Below are 27,182 nucleotides of genomic sequence, written 5' to 3' on the forward strand. Positions count from 1 at the left end.
GAGACTTTGCTAACTGTTGATAAATAAACGAATGGATTGGTATGAAAATCAATAAGTGTGTGTAGAAAATTTCATCTCCCAAGCACTGCATCATCGCAATCTATAATTTTTAAACATAATCCTAGGGTTTCTCGCTTATCGACGAACGATGAATTTTGCTTCTTATGTACTAATGTTTACACAAATGAATATATTAACGCTGATAAAATAACGTTACTCGTTTAGCTAAGAAAAATAGCTTCATAACGATGTACGTAGGTATATGAACACGTATGGAAAGATAGGATATTTAATCACGTATATCCATGAAGAAACATACTTACCTACATGCATCTACAAAAAAGAGCGTAGAAAGAGGCTGAAATTCAACTGTGGGTAAAAAGTGGACAAGGCAAGAACAGTGCACCGGAAGAGGGGCAGGAGAACAGTGCCGACAAAGAGCGTACAGTAGTAATAGTCGAGTTTGGTCAGCCAATGCATTACAGCCTGGCAGTCGGAGCATGTTTAATTTTTTCTCTTCTCTTGCGGTGTTTCTCCTACGCTCTTGGTATAAAACTATCACGACAAAAGCTGTATGATGTACGTTTTCACAAGCTTCATTTCAATTTCGCGAAAAAAATGTTTATTTTTAACTACGTTTAAAGTATTTCTCGATTCAGCACTTTATCTTTTACTTTTTTTTTCTCTTCGTTTGTAATTAACTGTATCATGGTCTAACGATGAGCTATACCAGGCTACCAGTGAACTACATCACTTAACGATAATTTACCTGCGAACTCCTTTTTCTCCCTGCCATTCGCACTGCACGAGTCTGGAACATGGGCAAGTGTGTTCAGATTCTAGCGTCACTAAGCGTGGGTGAAGTACAGATTTTAAAGATTACGTCAAAAAAACAGTTCGGGTAATTAAATTAATTCCAATTTGCAATACAAAACGTTCATAAGCAACTAACTTTATTAATTATTTTCTTCCTCACGTTAACCACAATTTTTTCAAACAAAAGTTTTATTAAAAATTCCAAGTCTTTCATCATTTAGCGAAACTTTTTAGCCACGAATAATAAATAACTACACGCACATCCCGCTTAATTTCCCGAGAAGAGATGAATGGGTATTTACTTTCGAAGAACAATGACCAGAGAAGAAAGGAGGGAAGAAAGGAAGGCAGTGCCAGGCGAGTTAAAAAAAACAGCGAGAGCGTGAAATATGTACTGTAATAATTTTTATCATTTATTATCTGAGCTCTATAATATTATATCATCGGAGGTATATATGTATATAATTTACGTAGTCATGTGAGATAGTGATATTTACATACACATACAGTTGTGCTCACTGCATGAATATTATTTCGTTTCGTAGTCATATTTCGTTCATCTATGGCGATACTTATATTGTAAAGTGGGTCGTATATCAGATCATAGTCACTATTGTGAATCGATCGCCGTTATTAAGCTACTTTATCGCTACGTAGATCAAACCATTGTGATATCCATTATTAGAACTCCTAAATTTCCTTATTTTTATTTTTATTCAACGTGCTTCTCCAATACTTTTAGTAAAGTTGGGTGTTTTTCGTGGTCCAACCCCGTAAACTATTGAAAACATTACCAACAAATCAACATGCAACAACACGTCAACATAAACGCCACGTTAGTCCAACTCAAGCATATCTCTGTTTATTCACTTGACATTCCTAGATGGCTTTTTTTATCTCTTTTTTTGCATCCACGCACAAACAAATGAAAAATCGTAACTGTCCCGCAATACATGGTACACGTACACATTTATATCGAACGTAACGCACTCCTAGATCCTCTATACTATGACCCTGTCCCTCGTTTTTCTTTTTTGTGTCTGCGCGTATGGGCCTGGCCAGTCGGGTAGGGCGCAAGATAGAAGAGCCTCCGACCAATGGAAGTTAACCATCGATAACCATATATACATGATATATATATATATATATATATACTGTCCCACGTAAACTTTTATACGCTCTCATTAGCTGGAGGCTCTTCTTCTAAGCTGAGCCTACACCAACTCTTCAGTACCATACATGTGTAAAGCAAGTGCGTGCGTATACTCGCCTGTACTCCACTCTATGCGTATTCACAACGGGCACAAATTCGGAATAGCGTCTCCATCGTCAATTTTTCGAACTTTTGATTAACCCGAGCTTATTTACTCAATTATCCATAAATTGATCGAATATTCCAAAGTTGTGCATAAAGCGAATAACATATATGTAATGCCTACCCGAAGCATGCAATACACTACGCCTAACAACATACGAAGCTCAAAAAATGCTATCAACACGTGTATTTATGCACTAATGCGTCCAATTGTCACCACAAATCTTACTGCTCGCACTACCCCATTATATACTCTGTATCCATGTGCGTAAATTCATCGCTGCAATGCACGTTACTAACGATTTTCTAGATAGTGTCACTTAAAAAAAAGTGTCAATAAAAATGTAACAACCGAGCCGAGAATGGCCTACACCAGAGCGATATGGGTACAACAGTAGTTAAGAGACGATAAATGTCCGTTCCTTTTTTTTTAACGCGCCCCACTGTTGTTGGCTCCATGTGTAGTGCACTCGATAGCCCTACCGCGCGAGAACGTATCTATCTGCACTCTTATACGAATACATTTGGACGTGGCATCGTTGAGAAGGTACTCGTCGTGCGATGATGTTATTTTGTTTTTTCGAGGTCTCGACAACTCATCCTCGTTCTTTCTGCTGTTGTTTTCCGATGGTCTTTTGTAGCCGAGTCATTCTTATTTTTTATTCATGCATGTAGTTATTTTTACGATTTTTTGTAAAGCGAGAAAAAAAATTGTAGTGAAAAAAATTCAGTATCTGTAGTAAAATCTCAACTTTACCGTAAACAGCACTATGAATTTTTTCTCCGTTTATCGACGCATATCGATTATTAGTTTATTTATTTATTTTCTTTTTTTTTTCGTTTTATTCATCAAACTGTATGATGCAGTGCAACAATGTATAATGATTTTTGAAATTTCTGAATGCACACAAAAATCTGTTTACAGTAGAGTTTGATTGGTGCACGAGTGTCGTGTTGATTCTCTTTTTTTGTTTTACAGCAACCTTTACAGAGTATATACACATTTTAACTATATTTTCTGGGAAAACTCGATGAAAAAAAAAATACCCATTTTAATCAGTTTAAAAATGAAGCACCGTGAGCTCTTTGGGCAAAACGAAAGTAACAATTTCGCGCAAAAACAAAGTTTACGTTGAATTTGGATTTTGCCGTCTGCCTTTGGTGTAACAGGTATAAATACTCCTCCTTTTACGCTGTAGCATCCATCGGCAGGAATAAAGTTATTTCGTACTTTACATGCACATGTATTGCACCTGATGCGAATTACTTAGCGAGCTCGGAGGAAAAGTTTCAGAGTTAAAGCACACACATACCTATATATACCTGTACATGAGTGCGATATAGACACGTCGCGATGTCTCGCATAATCGTTGAAGCAGCTATTACGCCTAAGTGGTGTCAGTAAGCTTACTTTGGTCGGAGCGTTTCGATATTGATTTTAATGTCATTCGTCATATTTAACAGCAGATTTTTTTTTGTTACCTTCTCCATTTATTTTCCATTATCTCGTTTTACACACATAAATAGTAATAGTAATAATAATAATAATAATAATAATAATAATAGTAATAACATATCTACGAGCATTAAAACATACAAGTAACGCCCATACCGCATCATCGCGAGCACAGCTCGAAAAAATATACATCATAGTTTTAACGGTGAACATTATTTTTTATTCTCTCTTAAATATTAATTGTATTGTCTTACATATATATATATATATGTATATATATATAAGAAGATCATTGATTAATCGAACGGAAATAGAATTTGTGTCCATCAAAGTGTGTTGTACGATAGAACGTATAGTTAAGAATAAATTAATTTATGTATATTCGTATATGCACATTTTCATGGTCGGCTAATTGTTGTGATGATTGTACTGTACGGGAGATCGCATCGCAAATCGTCCACTTATATTCTCACGAGACTTAAAATTCCGGCCTTTTTAAAGCTAACATCGTAGTATGGTTAGTTCCAAGTGCATGTATATATGTTTCAGATTTGATAAAGCGTCGCATTGTGAGTTCTATACGCGTAATATGCGTTTTTCTCATGTCGCGAAGTACACATGTATTTATTATATAGTATACGTTATATTTGATTGATTTTCTACTTTTATATCACGCTTTTAGGAGTCAATGTGTGTGTTTTAATATATATTACTTAACGTATGATTGTACCAATGGCTGTGAGCTCAAATATCATCGTAATTACTTAAACACGTATAGCGCAATCGTCACCAACAGCCACTGCAAATAACGTATTAGATGTACGAATATTTTTTTTTCTATTTATAATAAATATGATTTTTACGAACCATTTGGTCCACACTGAGAGGGAAAAACTATAAAAATTTTAGGGAAATTCTTTTAAAAAATACACTGCTCTACATAGTAAATTGTATTAAAAATGACAAAATGGAAAAATTATTATTGAAACAAAAAAAAATTATTGTTCAAATAGTAAAAATTATAGTTAACATAGTAAATATTACAATTGTAGCACATACATTTTTACGATTCCATTAAACAGAGACTTTATCTGTTTTGGCATCTTAATTAGAACTTACGATGCAGAACATCCATTTTTGATATAATATCCTTATAATTTTTTATAGATTTTCCTCTCAGTGTAGAAACTAATGCATGTGTACGTCTTGTACATATATTTTTTTATTTGTACACAAATTACGATAATTATATACGTGTCAGAGTTAAAGGAATAAAGTGCACGCTTGGAGCCTTTAAAACCATTTGAAGACGAGATTGACGACGACGATGACGAAAAGGGTATGGTAACATTGTTTTATAAATAGATAATAAAATAAATGTATATATTTAGTACAACAGTATTCGCTCGGTCGCTCGCCCACTTTCCCTCCAACGGTACACCGTCACCTTCCATATTCTTCCGTTGCGAGGTTTATTGATGATCGCACGTACAGTCTTAAAGCAGACTCATCTTCCAGCAGCGTAGGTGATAGGCTACCTCTTGCACCCTGCAACAAACATAAGCACATCGTGAGTGACAGAAAATAAATTATTGCATACATGAGTCGTTAATTTATTTTATTATGACCCGTATTAATCCATTATACAATTATAAAAGAGACTGTGAGCAAATAATATATATATCAATAAATTGGTAAAAAAACGCTGTTTAAAAATATGGGTTGAGACTAAAGTATAGTTCTTATTCTGTTTCATGATTCTAGTTGACCAATATTTTGCTGTACATTTACAATTTTTGTTGTATTTTACATGATATATTCGAGTTTTTCAACGAGTTGACAGAACAATTTTTTCAATCTGGACTATTTACTATAAACTGGTTGAACACATAGTATGAATTTGCTTTGTTTTACGTTTTGAACAAACAGCCTAGTCGTAAAAGCAAAAAAAAAACAATAACTCATACAAACTATGGCATCTCGATCAGTTATTCTCTTGAAACAAAGTTGGTTTCAAAGAAACACTAACTTCTAACGATTCGAAATTTTCTACACATGTTTTTGAAAGGTAAATGCACGAGGTAGTATAAACAAATTTCTAACTTTCTAAAAATTAATCGATCGAAATCTTAACTTTTAGATTAGAATTATTTTCAGGAACACCATTTCACTTTTGACAAAAACTGTAAATAACTAAACAGTACGAGTAGAATATCTAAAATATTCGGGCCTGATTCGTTAAATAGTATTCGAGTACTTATTAGCAAGTTGAACGTAACTTCGTGGTAACTGCCCAAAAATTTTTGTAGTACATCTCGCAAGTATAGCCTTATTGCCAGCGTCTTAATTGTCGACGATTGTAAAACTTGAATTATGGTTAATGAAGCATTCATTATCGACAAGCAATTCTTCCTGTCAGTAATTTATAATAGTGTTTATTTAACTACGCTATCGATTAACATCCAAGTCAATGTGCATTATGGACGCATCGCATACATAATATTTTTCTTTCGCGAAAAGAGAAATACTGTATACGCCCGATAGGCGCCCACGCGTGTCTGAGTTTCACAAGGCGCCTTCGAGTAAAGATGATTGCAAATCGATGTTGCAGCTCTGAAGACGTGCTCGCACGCACGTACATACGTATATTTTGATGTAGAATAACTCTTGCAAACTCGATTTTTCACACTCGGCACTCCCTGGGCATAGGTACGTACGTATACATTTTGCTTCCTACTTTTTTACGCTCTCGACGAGGAGTATTTTTCACATACACCTTGTAGTCTAGAGGCTAGCTATACAGTTAACCGCGAGATTCATAGATACGCCAAGTTTCTCTAACGTATGTTTTGCGGTATGATTTTATGAATTTTTTTGTCTAAAACCATGAAGTTTATGTATTTATTTCTCGTATTTTTATGCTAAAACTGTACAGAGAAATAAAAAAAAAAATTTTTATTTGTTTAAGTAATTTTTAATAATGATTTTCTTGCGCCGCTTTTAATTGAAATCACACGTGGTATTTAAAGGCAGCAGATCAAAGTTCGTAATAAAAATATTGATTTAAAACAACAGAGAATTAAGTTCCTGAACAAGTAATACCGATATATTAGCTCAGGTTTAAAAATTGTATGTTGTTGTGTTGTACTCTGATTTCACGTACAAAGTTTGGCGTTAAACTTTTCCACTAGTGATAAAAAAAAAACAATAATAATATCGGTTTAGCAAAAAGATGGAGCAAGTGGATGAAAAGCGACCAACTTGATATAATATGTACAGGCTACGCTGTCCGCGAAGTTTAACGGGCAATTGCCCCGTTACGAAATGGAGGATGGGAATAAAAAATTTGCGAAATATTGGCGGAGAAGAAAAGAAACATTTCGGACGGAAAAATGGTCGTTTGGACGAACGAACTAAACTTGGCAACGCAACAGTATGTCGTGATATAACGAAATTTGTTGGTGCTATGTATCAATGTATATTATATACGTAATGCGAAGTACAGTGGCGCGGAACAGTGAACACTTTGAGCGTTTAACGAGCCCGAAAAACGTGGAGTCAACATTTCGCGCGTGTACAGCAGCATACATGGGTCATTTTACAAAAATCACATTATTCCGTGTCCCAGTTTGTTTATCTGAGAACTTATTTTAAGTATTTATTTACACCATTTTTATCTTAATACATGTTTCGAGAAAAAGGTCAAAAACTTTATATGTGGCTAAAATGTCATTTCTGTGGCAAAATTTTTTTTTTATTCTACTTCATTACAGGTTATTGTCAATATAACATATTCATAAACTTCCTACATACATTGGTGGCACTGGAATCGTTATGCCAAACTTCAAAAATACTTAACCATTATTTGCACGCACGCTAAATGGGTCCGGCTAAAAAATGGCCAGTGTGTTTCAACCTCACCCACAACTTGAAAAAAAAAAAAAAAAAAAAAAAAAAAAAAAAAAAAAAAAAAAAAAAAAAAAAAAAAAAAAAAAAAAAAAAACACTAAATTTTAGAAATTCCATCGAATCACACATCCGAGTATTGCATTTTTCATGCAACGATCCATATAGAATGTAAGTAAAAGAGAACCACGCGTGGGCAGGCAATTTTTAACGAATCTCAAATTCATTCGTATGGCCGACGCGTCACGTGCACGCATTGAATTCACAAAAGCTCTCGGTGAGAATATTCATCGTGTGTATGTATAACATACACGGGCACGCCGAGGGTGAAAAGAGTTTTCGCGAGAGCGTGTGCGCTTTTCATATTGCGCCCGGGCCAAGTAACACACGCGTGATATGGGTGCCCCGCCTTTTATCGAGTCCCCGTTCCTAGTGGGTGGCACTGCATTATGCACGCGCTTTTCTTCATACCCAAGCACACACCCGAGCGAATTTTTCGTGTACGGCAATCAACTGACGCTTTTTGTTCTTCGCTAGTGCAATAAAAACGCGTCGTTTTACTAAAGGCTGCTCAGGATGAGAAATAAATGAAAATCGATCGCAATACGTTTACGGTACCACCCTTTTTTTTTCTCTGCAGGATTCGGTGTGGAATGTAAATGACAAATTAAATGGATCCTGCCGTAAAAGCTCCAATCAAGAGAAGCACTTTTCTGTCCCATTTTTGTAATAGCCATTGTTTGACAAATTATCAAGATTTTCATCATAAAATAAATTTGTTAAAAAAATTAAAGTAGAATCATTTGAGATCATTGAAAATAATTGACAACTTGTGTTTTTTTTTTTACATAAATTACATTTTATTGAATAAAATGTACGTTTCATCATGCAGACATGACGTTTCGTTTTACTGATAGAAAGGATCACTTGAGACTGGCTAATGATTTATTAACAATTATTCAAAACTTTGGATTGACAACAATGTCGCTAAATTTTTTCTTTTTTTTTTTCAAACCACTGTCATAGTGTCAAACATTTCACTTATTAACTGTCAGTGCTGGTTAAAAAATTAATGAGTACAATTTAAATACAATATTATCTATCAGTGTATCATGCTTATTTAATGTTACGATGCAAGAGTACACCACTATGTTGTCAATTCCTCTTTTTAAATAAAATTTTGTAAAAACTAAATTAATTAATACTATGCTCAATTACGAAAATTAGTAACATTTGCAGTATGTTTCAAAAGTTGTTTGATGAAAATTCATGAAAAACATCTTATTGAAAACTGTTTTAGCATCAATACTTTTTTGGTCGATTGATTTTGGAGAGTTTCAGCCAAGTTCCTCGAACAGACTTTTGGAATGAGAAAAATGTGGGCATCTCGAGTTCATGAAAAAGTCTCCACAGAAAAGTCCGTTCAATAACGAGAGAAAAAGTTACATGCAGAGAGAAAGAAAGAGAGAGAAGTGAACGTGGTGGTCTGGAATTTCACTCGAAATGAAATTCAGAGAGTTGCCGTACAGAGTTCGACGATCCGCTGAGTTCTACTAATTAATGAAATGCCGAGAGAAATTGCAGCACGAAAAAAAAGAGAGAAAAAAAAAAAAAAAAAAAAAAAAAGAAAAAGAAAGGAAAGAAAATTTCGTTTTAATTACGCTGGAAAATAAAGTCATTATTTCGCTGCGCTCGTACCCGGAAGCTCTTTCACAGGAGGTTTATTTGCAGTCACGCGAGCTAGTACTGAACGAACGGCCGCCGAGAGGAAGCGAGCACATTATCCGATATCATGGCACGACATTGTTTAACAAGGGAGAGTGGAAAAAGTGACAGCAGCGTAGAAAAGTATAGGGTGGAGAAGGGGTGAAAAGGCTAGTGTAGCGCACCACCGGTGGACTAAGTCTGCACTGAAGGGCGATTTGTCATTAACGCTTTTAGCGCCGCAAAAGGGAAGCAAGACGGGAACGAAGTAATGTATTTTTTTTTTTTTCCACAAGCTCCAAATATTTATGGCTTCTAAGGCGAAAAAAAAAAATTGAAACATCCCAGCTGAAAAACTCTATTATCGCTGATAAAATAGGGAAAAAAAGGAGCAGTCGCAAATACATGTCAGGTCGGTCCTGTCAAAGCGAGAGAAAGCTCTAAAAAGCTGAGCGTCCCTTCTGGGGTGCCAATCAAGTTTAGTTTGGGCGAGCAGGCATGTGGGGCGACTGTCGCACCGTGTATGCCTTTTCTTGTTGCCGTACTTATACTCGACACGTCCGAGGCGTTGCTCTTCGTTATAACTGATTACGGTCAACGCCTCATGATCTTCCGGTCGTTATTACTACTATTATTTCTCTTACTTTTTTGACATTTTAACACTTTTTACTTTTGTTTTTCCATCTCTCTTTATTTTTACTCTCCTACTATGTATAACTGTCTTTAAAATGCTTCATTTACAAAAGATCAATAAAACTAATGTATAAATTAATTAAGTAATTTAAAAAACGTATAAACCAATAATCTGAATTGATACAAATTTATCATTGGATAATTTAAACAATTTCCAAGACAAGACAAGAGAGTTCATAATAACTCTACATGAACCAGAGAGTAACAATGGTTACGGTAGTTCATAATAAAACAAATTGTTGCAAAAAAGAATTTACACGAAGAAATAATGTACAAAATGATATAAGGAAGACTTGCCAATTGATATATATAAGATGACAAAAATTGCTTCCTTTGGTTACGTGGAACTATGCAAGTACAGCAATCCGTTTATGAATTTCAAAGGCAAACAGGAAAGGATGAAATTTGTCAAAGTCATAGTAACTTTTCAGAGGTTGCTTGCTCTGCCGTATGTTTTGTAGTTTGCTAGCCTACTTTTCAACGAAAAAAGCACAAAAGATCAAACAAAAAAGTTTTCACGTTCTCAGAATTCATTACAATATAGGTATGTATTCTTATGAGAACTTCAATACAGAAAAAAAGTCACGACAAAATCAGATTACGCAAAGCTTTTAACACGTGATGATAAGAAATTTAAGAAAGAAAAAAAATTTAACACACATTTAACATTGTGATGGTAAAATTTCTCGATCCTGCATATGCACCTAAATATAACTGATCAATTGTTCTAATAGTTGTCACTGTTGTTTGTTTTTATTCTCCACGAAAACAAACAAAAAAAAAAAAAAAGAACCGTAAAGGCACACATTATGGATAAAACAAATAAAACAAATCTCACCAGCCCTTTCCGTACTATTAAAACGAAGAAGATGAGCCGATTTTTTCTCGCTTCAACCCCAGTAATTCAAGCACGCGCGCACGCAGGCGCGCGTCCCTAGGGAGCCAGCTGATGTTGGTGTCTAGACTAAGCTCTCGTTCGCTGCTACAATCGCTATACGTGGGCACACAATATGCGACGCTCCCCAAGAATCGAGGCCACCCAGGTAGGTATACCCACGACACTATGAATTACAGATGCATTATGATTCCGCTCGCTCTCCCGAGCTTAATCCCTCCATCTCTTTCTGTCCGTACTTCCAACACACGTGTGGCAAATGAGCTCGCAAATTGCATTTGCATTTCAGGAGCTCGAGCTTTCCTCTCTCTCTCTCCTTTCAACAACCACGTATGGGGGGGAAGGGGGGAAGGGGGGATGTACGAACGCGAATGTGAATGCCTTTTGGATTCGGAGGTGGCATATACACGTCAACCTGGATAAACGCCCGCTTGTTTGTATACGTGAATGTACGAGGGAGAAACCCGTCAGTGCAGTATGCGTGCGCCCTCGAGCCGTAAGTCCCACTGTCTGTTCTAGCACATATTACGTGTACGCGAGAAGATCCACGAGCCCTGTTACCTACAATATACATATATATGTATCAGTGTGTGCACAAATCGTTATAGATGCGCGGGGTACAATTGATAGTGCTACTGCTTTATTTCCGGGTTGAAAGGTCGGGGGAAAATTCCCGAGGGGCTTCGAGAGGTGTGCCCCAGGCGCTTGCTTGATAATGGCTCTCGAACGAATCTGCAGTCCCCTCGATCATTCCGGTCGCGAGCGCGTCGAGAGTCACATTCACTACGGAAAAATCAGCGAGGCTTGATTTATGCGGCATATAGATAAGTACTTGGTTTATGTACACATTATTATGTACGGCATATCTGCAGCTAGATTGTATTCATGACGCGCATTTAATTTTTTTTTTTTTTTTTTTTTACAGCTCCAGTTTGTCTGGGGGGGGGGGGTATCTGTTGCTGTGCCCATTTATTAGGGATGAATTGACAAAAACCATTCAAAATCGAGTTATTTTCTATTCTAGGGCCACAGCTATTCACTCCATAAGAAATTAATTTTCAATGGCCCGAAAAATAATTCTTTTATAATTGAAATTTCTCATGCCATGAACAGTCATAACGTGCTAGAATCGCAACTCCCGAAAGTCAAATCTATTTTCATCCCAAATTAAATTTTCCCCGATCGATATGGATTTCCGTTCTTATTTTCTCGAGTGCAGCCAAAAATCCAGAGTAAAGTCATGGAGTGTCCAAAGAGCTAGCTAGCAGGCAAAAAAAAATAAAGGGGAAAAAAAAATAACGAGACCATCAGCCATTGGTACATCAATACCGAGCGAAGGTAGACCAGCGTGTCCGTCTACGAAGCTGATCTCTCTGCTGCGCAGGCATTGTGTAAGCGCTCCTCAATACGGACCCCCGAGAGTCATGAATATTCAGCACTTTCAGCAGCTCGTGAAGCCCGTACACTTACTATCCCGCGGCTGCCGCGACGAGAATTTATTAGGGCTCGGGTCATTATGTGTGGCGTCAAGTGGGGGAAGGGAGAACTTTTCAAAATCCGGCGTTAGCCTCCTTGGGGCTGCGACAGCCACTGTTTCGCTTTTATAAAGAGCAAATGTGCACGCTGCTTCGCAAAGCTGAGGTGTGCTCAGTGCCACTGAAAATGAATTATTTGAGAGGTGGAGGCCCCTTTTTCCTTACTCTTAGCTTCCTTACCTTTTGGCTTTAGTGTACCTATATTTTTACGGCGTTATCGTTGTGATACAAAATTTGTCATTTAGCCAGGTTTGCTGGTTCAGTGATGGAAATATCGGTAATTCGATTTGGTTCTATGAACCCTTGGAGATTATGATTTCCCTGAATTTGATGATTTTTCAAAAATTCATGAATCAAATCACGTATTCGCATGTCAAACGATACCGGGATGTATTTTTATTATTTGTCGATATACTCATATTAATAAGTCATATTTCTTAAAATTTATTACCAGTCACTTTGAAGACAAGACAACCACTACGCAAAAATCACTTACGAGCTCACATCGAGGGATACATTTTTATTTTCGAGTAGAAAGTGGGTCGATAGAGCATGACGTTATTAATAAAATGGCACTAAATGGGTTTCACTAACATGAAATTTGACCTAGAAGTTTTATTTCAATGCCCTTCGCAGTAACTTTATTTGTACAGCGATTTAATTTAGTTTTAAATAAAGAATCTTTGAGGTAGGATTATTAAAAATTGTTTTCTACATTTATCGCTATTCTGCTGAGTACATTGGAACAATGTTAAATTGGACGTACTGAGCAAGTGATTAATTTCATTTCAATTTATAACTGAATTGATCGAACTGACAACCACTTATGAGCTTATTATCGTACAAAAACCCATTTTTGTATTTAAAATGTACACCATCGAAGACCCCGACTTAATATTACTGTCTAATTTTTAGTTTTATAATGGAAGCATATCATTACAGCTTTTGAATGCACTTTTTTAATTTTTAACTTTTGTTGCCTGTTAACTATTATATGCGTCTGTATAATTAAGTAGAAACAGACTAATTAGGTAAGACGAGCCATCAATGGACATAAAAATTGCTACGGCACACCCTAATTTGGTTTGAAATCCGTCATTTTTAATTTGCAAAAACTTTATAAAAACATAAATCCAGTTGTCAATAACACGCATTTTTGTTCATTAAAAAAAACTTTTAGCTACTCTGAAAATGTAGGTTAAAACTATATTGTAAGATTTCATGCACCTTGTCACCGATAGACGTTAAAAGCATAGGGTAAAAAAGTACGGATGATGACTCGACACTTTTCATTGACAACAAATCCTCTACGAATCCATTTCCAGAAATTTCCCGTTCAAAATGTTGTTTACAGATCCACCGAGATGAGGGAAAAGAGGAAAAAAATTCATACACCAAAAATAATCAAAAGCGATTTTTCGTAATGTTGGATGATGCTAAAAAAGCTACGCGCACGTCGATGGTCAATTGGATTATATCCCCTTTTCTGATGGAAAAGAAAAAAAAATGAAGAAAAAAATAGTACAATCCGTAATCCGCTCCAACGTAACGCGAAATCTCAGAAAACGCGAAAGCCGGAAATTCGATTATGAGGGCTTGTAGCTGTCGGCAAGCGCCTGCGGCTCAACAATACCTACCTCTGAAAATGCGCATGTTAAACTCTTTCAATTTACCGTGACGCCGTACACAGTCGTTTCTCCTCGCGTATGTATGCATGAGTTTTTTTATTTTCGTTTCTCGAAGCTTCGTTTGACCCATACTCGCTCGCGAGTTCTGGGATTAGTGCAGGCGCTCCCGACCCACGTCCCTGAGTCAACGTGCCTACACTGCACACACATCCATTTGTATGCCATGCATGCCTGTACCAAAATATGTGCGCCTGTGTGCGCAGTCTGTACCGTGGGTGGGTGGGTAGGGTTGCACATATTAAAGCACGCGCGTTATAGCCCGGAGGGCACGAGGGCTCGCCTTGGTTTTCAAAACATACATTGCACGGTTTACATATCTGCGTATAGTTTTTTTTTTTTCATGATACTTACAGTGCTTGTTGGGAGTTTTTTTTTTTTTTTTTTTTTATTGTGAGAAAAAAATAGAGCATGTCATCACTCACGAGAATCAAGCATATTACTTACTCATTGGAATATTCCGATGTCGTACTGCCTGAGTGCTGGTTGATAAGTACTGTCGATTGGGAAAAAGGATAATCGAGCAGAAACTGTAATGATCTTCGGATATTTGTCGTTTCTTTATTTTTCGTTCGCCGTTTGTTTTTATGTCTCGTGATCACTTGTATTTACCAAATAAATATTAAAATTGGCTAATGTACTCTAAATTAGTTCAGGAGATGATTAAAAAATCACTTGAACCACTTTATCTTGTGAAAATCAACCCTTAAAGGAGATTTTTAAATGTAATACCAGTTCAAGTGCTGTTAATCATTTTTTTTTTACTATTATTTTTAAAAAGTAATGAGATCCACACAGTAATCCGTTGCCAAGCTTGAAAATCATCATGGCAAAATTAAATGTTCAAACAAAATCAGTATTTATAAGCTTCAACGATACTTTGGCATATTAATACTGTCAAAGTAATAATTAATTGTTTTTAATGATTTAGTGCTTTTAAATGGTATATTTTTTCAATTAATTTTAGCATTTCATTATTTTTGTATGATCAAATCATCATACATATATTTGTGTTAAAGTTGTTTTAAGTTGAGTTAGTACAAACTTAAATAAGTTGAATACGTAACTTTAGCTCAGGGAAACTTCCAACACATTAGTGCTTTCAATGTAAATGAAAATGTCTGTAAATGGTACTACATAATATAGAAAGTTCTCGTCTAGCAAATGTTAGCTCGTTATACCATTTACATCAAATTTTGGGAGCAACGTGGTAAAGTGGAATCGTATCGAGTGAAAAGACGAGTCACAAAGTACGACACTCCCCATGCATTGAGCGTCGGTGATTATTAAAGTTTACCTTAGTATCTTTTGACAGAATTCATCTTCCTATTAAAGTTATGTATAGCTTTAAAGATACAAATTCTGAATACGTATGCAGATATTCAGAATAAAAGTGTTTAAGCTGTTTTACACTGATTTTAATGAAATTGAATAAATTTATTGTTTGGCTATTGAAAATTAACACACTAGTCTCGATGAATAATGATGTGTTTTTTCATAGTTGAAAATTAACACGATATTTGTATTTGACAAACCAAGTGGTCAAGTAATGTTGCTGCAATACCACTCCACTGAATACTCTCTGTCAAGGTGTTACTCTAGGCGCAATAAGGTATCTCGACTACGTGCACATCCACGTATACACGTGTGACGTTAAACTGTTTGTGCCGTGAAGCTGGCAGATAGCGCGAGATTTTCCGTAACGCGACATCACCACCAACAACACCAGTTTCGCTATACTACATGCACCGTGTGTCCACAATCCTGTGGACACTGACGTCGTGTTGCCTGCGGTCGGCCATACTGATGTTTGCGTTACTCGGATATGAGAGTACCTGCATATATCTTCTTTGAGCACCGTAGCTTCAGAAATTCAATGCTCAGAGCAATGTAATGTGTGCGTATTGAGTACGTGGAAGTCTTTTTTTTTTTTTTTTTTTTTTAAACCTATTTTTCCCCCACATTCGCGTGAGCAAACAGCTCATTACGAGCAGTGACGTATTAATTCTTCAAACGTACGTGTTCGCTTGTAACGAGCTACAGCTCTTATTTTAAGTGAGCAAACGTTTCAATTAATGTATCAAACATTGAGCGTGTAGCCTTTTTTGTTTCTTAAAAAAATATCAGCCGTTTGTACCCGAATCGATTTTGTAAGCACATCAGAGCCCAAATAAAACGTGAGATGAAATTTTCTAGCAAATTTATAAGATACTGTAATATGGAGCATTTATACGAGATGTGATAAGAAAGTAAGGTGACTTTTTATTTTTATAAAAAAATGTATTTGTCCACCAGCAGTTGCGTTATTCCCTTTAAAGTCGTCCCCCTCAACTATCGTACACCGATACCAGTGCTTTTTCAAATCTAATCTCTTATCATGAGTCTCTTCAGTATCAAGTACAGGAAAAAGTCACAGGGGACCAAACCCGATAAATATGAAGGCTGAGGCTTGAATGTGGTGTTGTTAAAAGTTAGTCACAAGTAAAATATGAGAGCAACCACACTATCGTGGTGAAATATCTATGAATTGTTTTTTTCGTATTGCTATACGCGAACAGAGCATAACAACCTTTCCCAGAGCTCCTGATGCTCTGTACCCCCGCAATTGAAGAAAACATTGAGCAAAAATTGGCATTTGATCGAATTTAACGTGGTTTTTTCAGTCTTGTCTTTTCTGGGCTTTAGTTTCAACGTGAAATTAAAAAAGTAACTTCACTTTTCGATCATACTTTGGATAAATCATGTTGAACATTATTTAATATTTACAAAGCAGTTTACAATACCTCAGTTTTGCACGTGAGACATAGTAGATTACGGACCGAAATTCTATATGGCTTGAGTAATCATCATTATATGATCATATTGGTAATACCATAATATGGTAATACTTCCTAAAGTACGCAAAACTCGCTTTGAAGGCTACTTATTTACTTTGTGTACTCGTACGCAAATACAGCGAAAGCTATTTTGAGTATTTATGTGGAAAGTTCAGTCGCTTACTACGAGAAAACTGGTGCTAGTTTTGAGGGCATTATACCAGGTATTATCCAACTTAATTAAAATGTACGTGAGAGCAGGAGTATCTGGTTGGAAAAGAGACATTTAATGGAGACCAAAGTCGTTGACCTTGTGATATGAGATTTTTTGAATATTATATAATACGTTCTCGTATTGTAAGTACAAAAAGTGCGCCGAGAAGGTTGTTCTGTTGAACAAAACAAATTTTTAACGGTCGCATTTGTAAAGGAATAAACTTGCGACTTGATACTCAAAATCTATATGAAAAGATTTAAACTGGAAGTGCTGGTTCCTGCATCATGGTGCAAAAATTAAAACGTATAAAGGAAAAATTTTATGCACCACTGCTTAAACAAACCATAGTACATTGCGCATCAAGCGTTAGGAGATATCTTTTTTACATTAAGTTGAACCTCGCGCACTACGCGTAAAATTATATGTAAAATATAACACTTTTTTGAATCTGTATCCCTAGAGCAGCAATATCAAATAATCCGAAAGTTAATACTAGACACACTCGTGGGCTCGTTAATCAATAGCTGTGACCTGCGCGCCAGCGACCCGCAATCTCCTGGCAGTACGATTAATTTAATTATTTACGTTTGTCTGCTCCACATCTATATACATGTATATACACGTAAACGGCGCACAATAGGTACCTACACGTGCACAGACACGTTACACACGTAATGGTTTACCTATACCTACAGGTACTCAATATGAGCACGTGCACTGCGACGTTAATTAAACTTTCCTTGGTATAGCCTTTAAATTCACCCCTTGTCCAAAAGTACACACACAAGCTCAAAGCACGGTTCAACACTTATTTAGAAAACTTGATGAATAAATGTATATTTTCACAGACCAGGTGGGTGGCACTGCATTCAGCGTACTATTACCAGTGAACTCCAGTTTTTGATTAACGTAGGCTATGTACTAAGTGATGGATAGCGATTGGAAATTCTAATTGACTTCAATTAATTCATTTTAAACATTATTTGCTTCTTCATGACATTTATTTGAATGAATGAATTAAAACAAATTCAATAAATTACTGAAAATGCGTTGTAATTATTTTTCGTAAATGGCCATTTTGAAATTAAATGATTTGAATAAAAAACTTTTGTTCCATTTCTTTGATCAATTAAAATCGTCATTAAAATTTTCTTTTCTTTGCCAAAGAAATACGATTACGATTAAAATCTTATTTTATTCAAATTTTCATTTATAGAACTGATGTAGATGAACTGGTTATATATTTCAGTCACTGTTTTTACCACAGTGAACAAACTTATGTATAGGTAAGGATGTAATGTAATTTGATAGCTTTGTATACGAGAAAATAGAAAACATTCACGTCAGTACTTGGAAAGTTTAATGGTAAAAAAATAACGTAAATTTAGGGGGCCAACAAAAGTAATGGCGAAAAAAATAGTGCTTTAAGCTCAGCTTAAAATCCCTAAATGTATTGCATGACGCGCCAATGAGCCTCATTAATTATTAAAAGATTAAAGAATACGGAAAGAGGTACTAGGCTAATCTTTAATGCCATCGGTTTTGGATAAAAGATGCGTCGTGGAGTTTTATAGCTTCGTTATTTTTTTACAGTAGAATATTATTCTTATTTTTTGGGACAGTCCAAAGAAATGTAGTTTACTTGATGGAAACTTTTTTTTCCTCTTTTTTCAGTAGAGACAAATGGATTTTTTAATTAGAATATTGTAATATAAACTCAATTCACCTTGGTGTTCTCTGAAGAGATGCTTTTTCTTGAAAAAATTTTCCACTCATTTTTTTTTTTAATAAAAAAGAAGGAAGTGTAAAAAAAGCAATTAATTTTATTTTTGTAAGTGCTCGAATTTTTTCTTAATTCAGTTCTTATAACGTCGAACTTGTCCTTATTCCAGAAAATATTATTGATTGTACAAGCAAAGTAATACAAAAAATAAATACTAACTATAAATATTTTTAAAACTAATATTATGTACGTTGGTAACTGAGTCCAAGTCGAAGTGACTCTAGAGACCTTGCACCATTTCAACCCTTATTATCTAAAATCGCTAATGAATGACGTAGCACTAATTTAATAATAATTAAAGAAACACTATAATGATTCAGCTCAAATACAAAGCTAATTTAAAAATAAATCTTACCGTTTCGCACAAATTCTACATATATTATTTTTTCAGCTCCAATTCGACGTTTGCCGTATTACACTATACTGAGCGACCCAATCCTTTGAATAAAAAAATTTGTGAAGTATTTTCTCTTAATTAAAAAAAATTTCATAAATCTGATGTGACAAAAATTCACAATGAAATAAAATTATGCAATTTAATGTAATATATTTCCTCGAGCCAACTTAAATTTTGTCCCCTGAAAGAAAATATTCAGCGGTACTGAGATTACAGAGAAATTATCTTTAATTCCAAGAATTGGGTCTCATGCGGTAACCAAAAATATCCAACCCCCTAAGTTATTATTAACCATACCTCATGGCTGACTGTATCGCTAACGACTTGAGGAGGCTGGCGGGGCGAGGGTCTCAAAGCGGCAATCTCGGAGTATAGCCAGTGGCAGCTTTTTCCTTTTAATCTTCCAAAAAGGATGAAAAAAATATGGAAGATGAATTAACCAGGAGGAAGCCGAGTCCCGAACCACTACTCCTCCTAAATGGGGTGGCTGTCGCACCTACACCAGCAATTTTCGTGAAAATGACTCGCTCGCTTGTGCTTCTCTGCTTTGGCCTCGCAGCACGGGCTCGAGCGACGGAAGACATGATAAAGGATCGGCGGATAAATGAGGATACGAGCTTTTTACGCTCGTCGTGTTTCATCATCTACAGTTTCGGGAAGAAGTTGGCATAGACGGATTGCGAATGAGCCGAGAGGAAGGTTGGATTTCACGAATGAATGTGGCGCGCGTTTCGCATAAGAAATACGGTTTGGAGTCCGTAGAGTTTTTTTATCAACAACAATGTGACGTATGCTTTCGAATCTACAAAAAGCTTAACTGTGATCACGGAGAGATTGTATTGAAGAGATTATTTGAGAAATAGTCGTCGAAAATCTTTCGTAAGAATCGAAAATAATCAACTCTCTCTCTTAGGCTGGAGTGCTCAAAAATTACAAATCCTCAATATACTCTCCATAAAATATAATAATAATAATAATAATAATTATATACATATCTAAAGAAACGCTGTTCATTAATTTTAAGTGTCATGAACGTGTTTTGTTTGCTTGATTTGTGAGTGATAAAAGGTAGCAAAAATAAATCGAAACACAATGTTTTTGAAATTATTTTGAAACAAGTTTTAACGGAGCCTTTCTTGTAAAAAGAAATTTAATTATTTTGAAAGAAAATTTGAAATACCACCCAGTTCTAGAATAAACGCTACTTACATATTGCACAAAGTCTTGGATTTAATTAGATTCGTCAGGTACATTACAGTAAAAATATGTAATACATAATTAAATTTTTTTTACTTACATAAAAACTTACACAGATAAAGCTTTTCAAAGTTTGGGAGTGGAAGTGGAAGCAGGTGACGCCATTTCGTAAAAACGATGCGTTAAAATTATGGTGCTTATGACGTCTTTTTCTTGTTCAAGAAACTGTAACGTGCTCTATTTCTGTCACTTTTTATTCATTTTTAAAAGAAAAAATATACATCAAAAATATTTTAATTATCCACCTTACAGACATTAAAATTCAACATTTCGTTGTTGTGGCTGTTTTTGTTGTAGTTTTATCATACCCTATTATCAACAGTTATTCTGAGTACCAGTAATATTTTAACGTTAATACGCTTGATGTTGATTCAACTGCACATGGTACTATTGGTTAATGTAATGTCTAATTAATTATATTTCCATACGTAAACATTTTCAATTATTTATTAGTATTTTTTCACGGTCCAAAAACATTCATTAATAGTGCATTTCTGTGTTTTAAAAGTGATGATCTAACGTTTGATTTCAGGGGTAATGACATTTACGATAAAATATCTTAGTTGAATATTCGCATCAAGATTACGTGTACAGGATAAAAAATGTTGTGCCATTAACAAACAAATCAGTGCAAATAATTGGATTCCTAATGTAGAACTTAAAAATACCAGAAATAAGTTAATAAGCTTATTAATTTGATTTTAATTTATTTTGATAAAATTCGTTAAATTCTTATTTTTACAACATTCTGTTATACACCTAATTGGAAATAATTTTGAAAAGATTTATAATTAAGAAAGTGCGCTTTTACAAAAATTTTAATAAAATTTTAATATCATTCACTTCCCTAGAGAACAAAAAATAAAAAACTCTCACACAATACGAAGGCCAACATTCAGTTCTGCAATTACAATTTCGTATGTGATAAAGCTATTTCATACGGAAGCTAGTTTACTTTCGAGTATAAAGTAGATAAAGGAGAACTGCATAAAGATAGCTGGTATACGGTTGGAATATGGAAATTCAACAGTGTATGGGATATGTAAAAAGCTCATATCTGATTGCGAAAGACAAATTTTACCGAATCATGCAATTTTATACTGCTTCTACCGTGCGTAGAAATTTGTAAAATATTTTTCATTTGATAATAAATTCAATATATTGAAGAAACTAGCTGTGAAATAAATTATTCTTTAAGTGAAAATCATTTTTCTATATTTTTCTTAAAGCAACATTGATTATTATATTTTACATCTAAATATCATGTAGCTAGTAAAAAACAAAAATAATCTTTTATACAGAATCAACTAGATTAAATTATTTAAATGTTATAGTTAAGTTACGAAATTCACTTTATATAAATACTTGGGAACTGTGTTTCAGAAATATTAAAAAAAAAAAAAGACGACAGTTTCAACGAAGTTAAAAATTTTTTCATACCCACAAGTATACGAACATCGAAAATTGCATTACTACGTCTCTCGTATTGATTCCCCTTAGCTTTTTTTCACGTCAATCATTTTACTTGACGCTCCTAAAAATAAAGCTTGATCAAAGCACCCACGTTGAGCTACAAATTTATTCAGCACTTGAAAAAAATAGTCAAGCAAGGACTCTGCCACCTCACCTCGAATACACGTGGCGTTCCACTTTCCTGACTCTATATCTGTTGACCTGCCCTTCCTACATATATGTTCATAATCCCTAATCGTGAAACCCATCGTGTACACATGCCTGCACTCTCAAGGGCTCGGGGATCGGCTGCTATGTAATTGAACATTTCACGTGAAGACATTTCGGTAGGTATTGGAAAATTTTTCGACCGATTGACTAGTTATTTCCTCGAAAAGACGCTTCAAATAACCAACGATTATTAACTGTCGACTAAATTCACATATCACTAAAGCACATTTTAATGACAAAAATACTATATGGTTGCACGAAATATTTATGACGAATACCAAATATTATACAATTTTTCTTCCAAACAATTAAAATAAGCAGCAAAAATCTGAAAAAGGCAGCTTGTCATGAGATGTGACTAGCGATGACTTAAGAAGACACTGAAACTTGTATCAAGGAAAGTGTTGGAGTTTCAACGATCAAATTCTATTCGCTTCGATAATGGAGTTGGAGGGAATAAGAGAATCTGTGACAGCTGTCATGGTAGAGAAAAAACTCGATCTAAAGGTACGCCACTGAACCAAAGTAAATGTCAAATCTTGTTTTCATCAAATATACCTTGAAAAATAGAAGTTGCATGAGAAAAAACATTTTGTCATATAATGATAAAGGTTATCCATACAAGTTGGTTTTATGAGGAGGTTTTGTCAGCAATCATCAATCTATGGATCATAGAAGTACCGAAACAGTTATCTTGTCTTTTCCACGGCCATTATACTTGTACTTCAAGGATTTACGGTATAGCTCATAATTTCTGGTCATTTATAAATCCATCTACTACAGACTACTTCTGCTTGTTTTCTGATTTTAACTCTGTCCTCTTTCCTTTCTCATATTTCTCGCTATTTCGAACCCCAAAAAGTGGGGCAGGTTCAAGTTCCCTTTACAGCCACGCAACGCTTTGCCATAGCGAACAAATAAAACACTACTACTGGCCTCGCACGCATTACACGCAACCATGTAAAATCAAACTTTTACCATCACACGAAAGAGAAAGAGACGAAAACACGGTCAGAAGCCCTTAACCGAGCCAAATGTAACCAACGCCCCCGTAGTCGGTATTAGAGAGGCGTGGCAAAAAGAAAAAGGGTTTCCCACTGATTTTCCAGCTATTCGTACCTGAATAGAAGCGTCGTAGCGTTAAAAGAACGAAAGAAGAATGTGTTGCGTGCTGCTGACGGGGAGAAAAAAAAAGGAGGGGCAAAACAGCCGAGCGAGCGGCGCTAAATGAAAAAGCGTGACAGCCAAGTTGTCATCAGCCGAGCGGAATAATTAGGGAAGGTCGTCACAGAAGGTGGAGGTGCAGGGCGAGCGCATTGGTGATAGTGAACACGTATACCAACAGTCGAAGGGGAGAGTGGTAGGGCTCGCTCGCTTGGAGAACTCTGCGGAGATCCGAGAAAAGGACTGGAAGGGTAAAAAAAGAAAAAGCTTCTGCCCACTTGCACGGGCACAAGTGCAGTTTTTCAGAGACGCTTGCGCGTCGTGGTAACGCTATTTAACGAATTCCACGAATTCTTGCCTCTTTTCTCTTTCGCGTGAGTCTTGCACGTAAAATTTTTAGGCGTTTATTTTTATACGTCGAGTGTGATGCACGAGTGGCGTTTTTTTTTTTTTTTTCTTTTTTTTTCTCTTATTTATGGACATACCCGGGTATGTACCTCATCGTACGTAGCTAAGCAAAATAACCACCGTAAAATGATACAGCACAATTATTTCAATCATTTATGTGAAAGCGCTTGGGGTTCAATTATATAAGAGAAATAATTTATACGCAGCTACCGTGGACGGTCGCTGTAACTGTATAAAAGACATTTTGTGGTATACGTTTATTGTTATGTACCGCTAGTGATTAATTGAATAGAAATTAAATCCGAGTAATTCAAATATCACTTGGTAAAAAAATAATGTGCCAAAAAATAAAAGCATTTCAAAGGATACGCGATTGCAGAACTTCGAGAAAATTAAAAAAAAATTTGGAATACCTTTGTTTGTGTTATAATTTTATATATTCTGAAAAAATGTTATTCCAAAAAATGTACTACTGTGCTCTGAAAAAAAATTTCGTCAATCCAAGTAAACATTTAATTGAATGCATACAAGAAACATTTATTGGAATAAAATAAATATTTGTTCTAATTAAATTATATTAATTTTTATCGAATAAATTTTTCCTTTATAACTTGATATTTATTAGATTCAACTAAATATACATTTGAATAAAATATTTATTTCATTCACATAAATATTTTTTATTCGTATTCAAATAAACGTTTATTTGGATTGACAAAGTTTTTTTTTTCAGTGTGCATTATTTTTAAGATACCATTATGTTACTGTCATAATAATTACAACATGCTACGAAATATTTTCGGGAGAAAAAAGATATTTTTACTTCTTAGAAATTTCTGTTATTCGGAGAAAAATCATTTATTCCAAAAATTTTGAACGAAAAAAAATATATTTATTGTTTTCTTGCGACAAAGTGCAACAAAGTTATACTCAAAAATGTATTTTGATACAAAAAGTTTAATAATAAAAGCTAAGTTTCGCCTCGTAGTTGTTTGTGATACGTGAATACGCTCGCGAATTCGAAATCCTTTTGTTGTACGTATACATAAAATCTGCTACATATTTTTTCAGGAATTTTGAAATAAACTGCAGTTTGGAAGAAATATGTACCAACGCTGTTCAACTTTTGCGAGTAAACACACAGTTGATATTTTTCTTCATTTTGTGGACGTAGACGACACGAGGTAATTAAAAAAAAAAAAAAAAAAGAAGAAAGAGAGAAAAATAGGGCAGCTGGGTTTAAAAAAGAGTGAAAAAAATGGTGAAAGAAAAAAAAAGGACAAATCGGGGCCATGATAATATTTAACAGGTGCTCGGTGAGCTCGTCTCTAATATTAGATAACAGTGCCATACTGTTCATAGAAAAATACGCGACGACAACCATGTCTTGGATCTAAAAATTATAGAGATTATGTGAAAGAGTGTACGAATCCATATACGTACGGTACATACCAGCACGCAAGCGAACAACCTGGCTGTGACCCGACAAAAAAAATACGACATCGAGTCTTTCGTTGTTCTCCTTTTTTCCCCCCAAATGTACGGAAGAGACACTGCATTTCGGAGCAAATAATTAGAGCACCTCCCTTATCTCCCCATTGCCCGAGCACTTGATAAACTCACCCGCTCTGTTGTTTTTAATTTTCTCGTTCGTTCTTTCGTTTATTTTCGTTAAAGTAGGCTAGAATCGATGAGAAAAGCACACCACCGTTGCTGTCGATACTGAGACACTCCGCGCCCCCTTCCTACCCCGCTCCCGGGAATCCAACGCTTTTCTTTTCCCCTCACCTTTCCGACCACCCCCTTTGTTCTTACGCCTCGCGCTTCCCCCTGCCGTCCGCAGCGTAGCTGGCCACGACAAGAGGACTCCAAGACCGCAAGCTCGAGCTTTCCATAATGTACATCGTAAAGACGCAAAAACACTTTTACCACACGACCCGGCTTTGCTCGCGCGTTTACTCGATCCTTCATCATTTCCCACTCCCCTCGTGGCTTTTGTAAATCCGACGACGACAGGAAGCTTTGTTTTTTCTCCTCGGCATAACAACGCGCGTTATACACTCTCAGTGATTATGGGCTCTTAAAAACAAGTTTGCACAGTTTATTGTCGCCAACATCTTGCAGGGAGACAATTGCATAAGGACCAGGATGTTTTTGTAATTAAGTTGTTATTGTCACGTGGTTTCAGAAATGATTAAAAGTGTCGTTAGGAGCTTTTGCGTGGAGCGAAAAAGCTGAGCTCTGTATGGACTTTATTTCTGCGCATACCGAGTGAACAACAATAAGCACTCAAAAGAGCCATGAGGGGTTAGAGAATCATCGTTTTCCTCTCTCCCTCTGATAAAGCTTTTTCCCAAGCTCGTAGCTTCTCGTTTCTCAGCCCGTGAGAAAAAATGCTCTTTTTCCCCTTTGAAGTTTTGGCAAGTGTTCGTCGAGCGCGCATTAAGGCTCTTTATACCTGCTGCCGCCTTTACTTCTCGGAAGACAAAATAACTATTCTTGCTGTTGCAAGGCACCCGGACCCTCCGCAACTTTTTGAGCAAATTTTTTTTTCTTCCGTGTCTTTTCTATCTCTGTTTTTTTCTTTTTTTTTCCTGATATCTTGCAGGGCTTGCGACTGAAAGAAAATAAAATAAAAAAAGCTATGCGTGCCAAAAAAAAGGAACTTTTCTTTCACTGAATCAGCCTACAAAGGCTCAGGGAAGTTTTAAAAGTCGCTTGCGTCTTTGTTATTGCTAGTCAGTGTGTTAAGTTAGAAAATTCCAAATCCGTACGTTAGTCATCTTTTTTTCTAATTAGTTAGAATATTATGCTGCAAAGTAACAATGGAAAAATTAAATTGATTTGGTAATTTTCTACCGTATGCTGAATAATTACTTTTGTAAAAAGGAACATCAAAGGTCTTATTTTCAAAATGTCCAAAAATTGTTGAGCTCATTTTTTGTATACTATAAAGCATGAAAAGACAGTCATTAGATGCCACGTTTCTTCATGCCATATTTTCTAAGTACTTATACATACCTTCAAAAGTCGTCATAACGCATAACACTCCTAGTCTCAAAGAGAAAAAGAGCATAGTTGAAACAACTTTTTTATCAAATTTATCATTCCTTTTCTATAAAAAAGAAAAAAAAATATAACAATAGTAATAATAAAAAAAGCAAACCGTTCGAAAAATATTTATAACAAAGGCAAACAGTACACAGTCACAAAAATGGCCCACTACCTGAGCAAATGACAATACTTAAATAAGAAATGGTTGTTGCAAGCGACAACTACCACTGAATGACACCGAAGTTATCCCCAACCCTGCCAAGCGAAATCGGATAATGCAGCGATTGCTATAATTCAAGATAATTCTCTGGGACAACTTTGCGAAATCCCCACTTACACAAAAGTAAGCTCTATTGAGCTAAGTAGTTTGAGACTCTTCCGCAACGTTATTTATACTTT

At 35.5% G+C, this 27,182-nt stretch overlaps 1 protein-coding gene across 2 annotated transcripts in view; it reads right to left on the reverse strand.

Annotated features, from left to right (window-relative positions):
- Window positions 1-3,611: 3,611 nt before the first annotated feature.
- Window positions 3,612-27,182, reverse strand: part of Ktl (BTB/POZ domain-containing protein Ktl) — a 32,708-nt gene continuing 9,137 nt past the window's right edge. For both annotated transcript variants that reach the window (XM_089591032.1, XM_089591031.1), the window contains exon 3: window positions 3,612-5,135. The gene's annotated coding sequence lies outside the window, so the exon portion shown is untranslated. The remainder of the gene's footprint in view (window positions 5,136-27,182) is intronic.

The sequence above is a fragment of the Copidosoma floridanum genome, unplaced genomic scaffold (assembly GCF_036245765.1).
Source record: "Copidosoma floridanum isolate Cflo_tuat_1 unplaced genomic scaffold, Cflo_Japanese_pri ptg000013l, whole genome shotgun sequence".
NCBI classification, from domain to species: Eukaryota; Metazoa; Arthropoda; class Insecta; order Hymenoptera; family Encyrtidae; genus Copidosoma; species Copidosoma floridanum.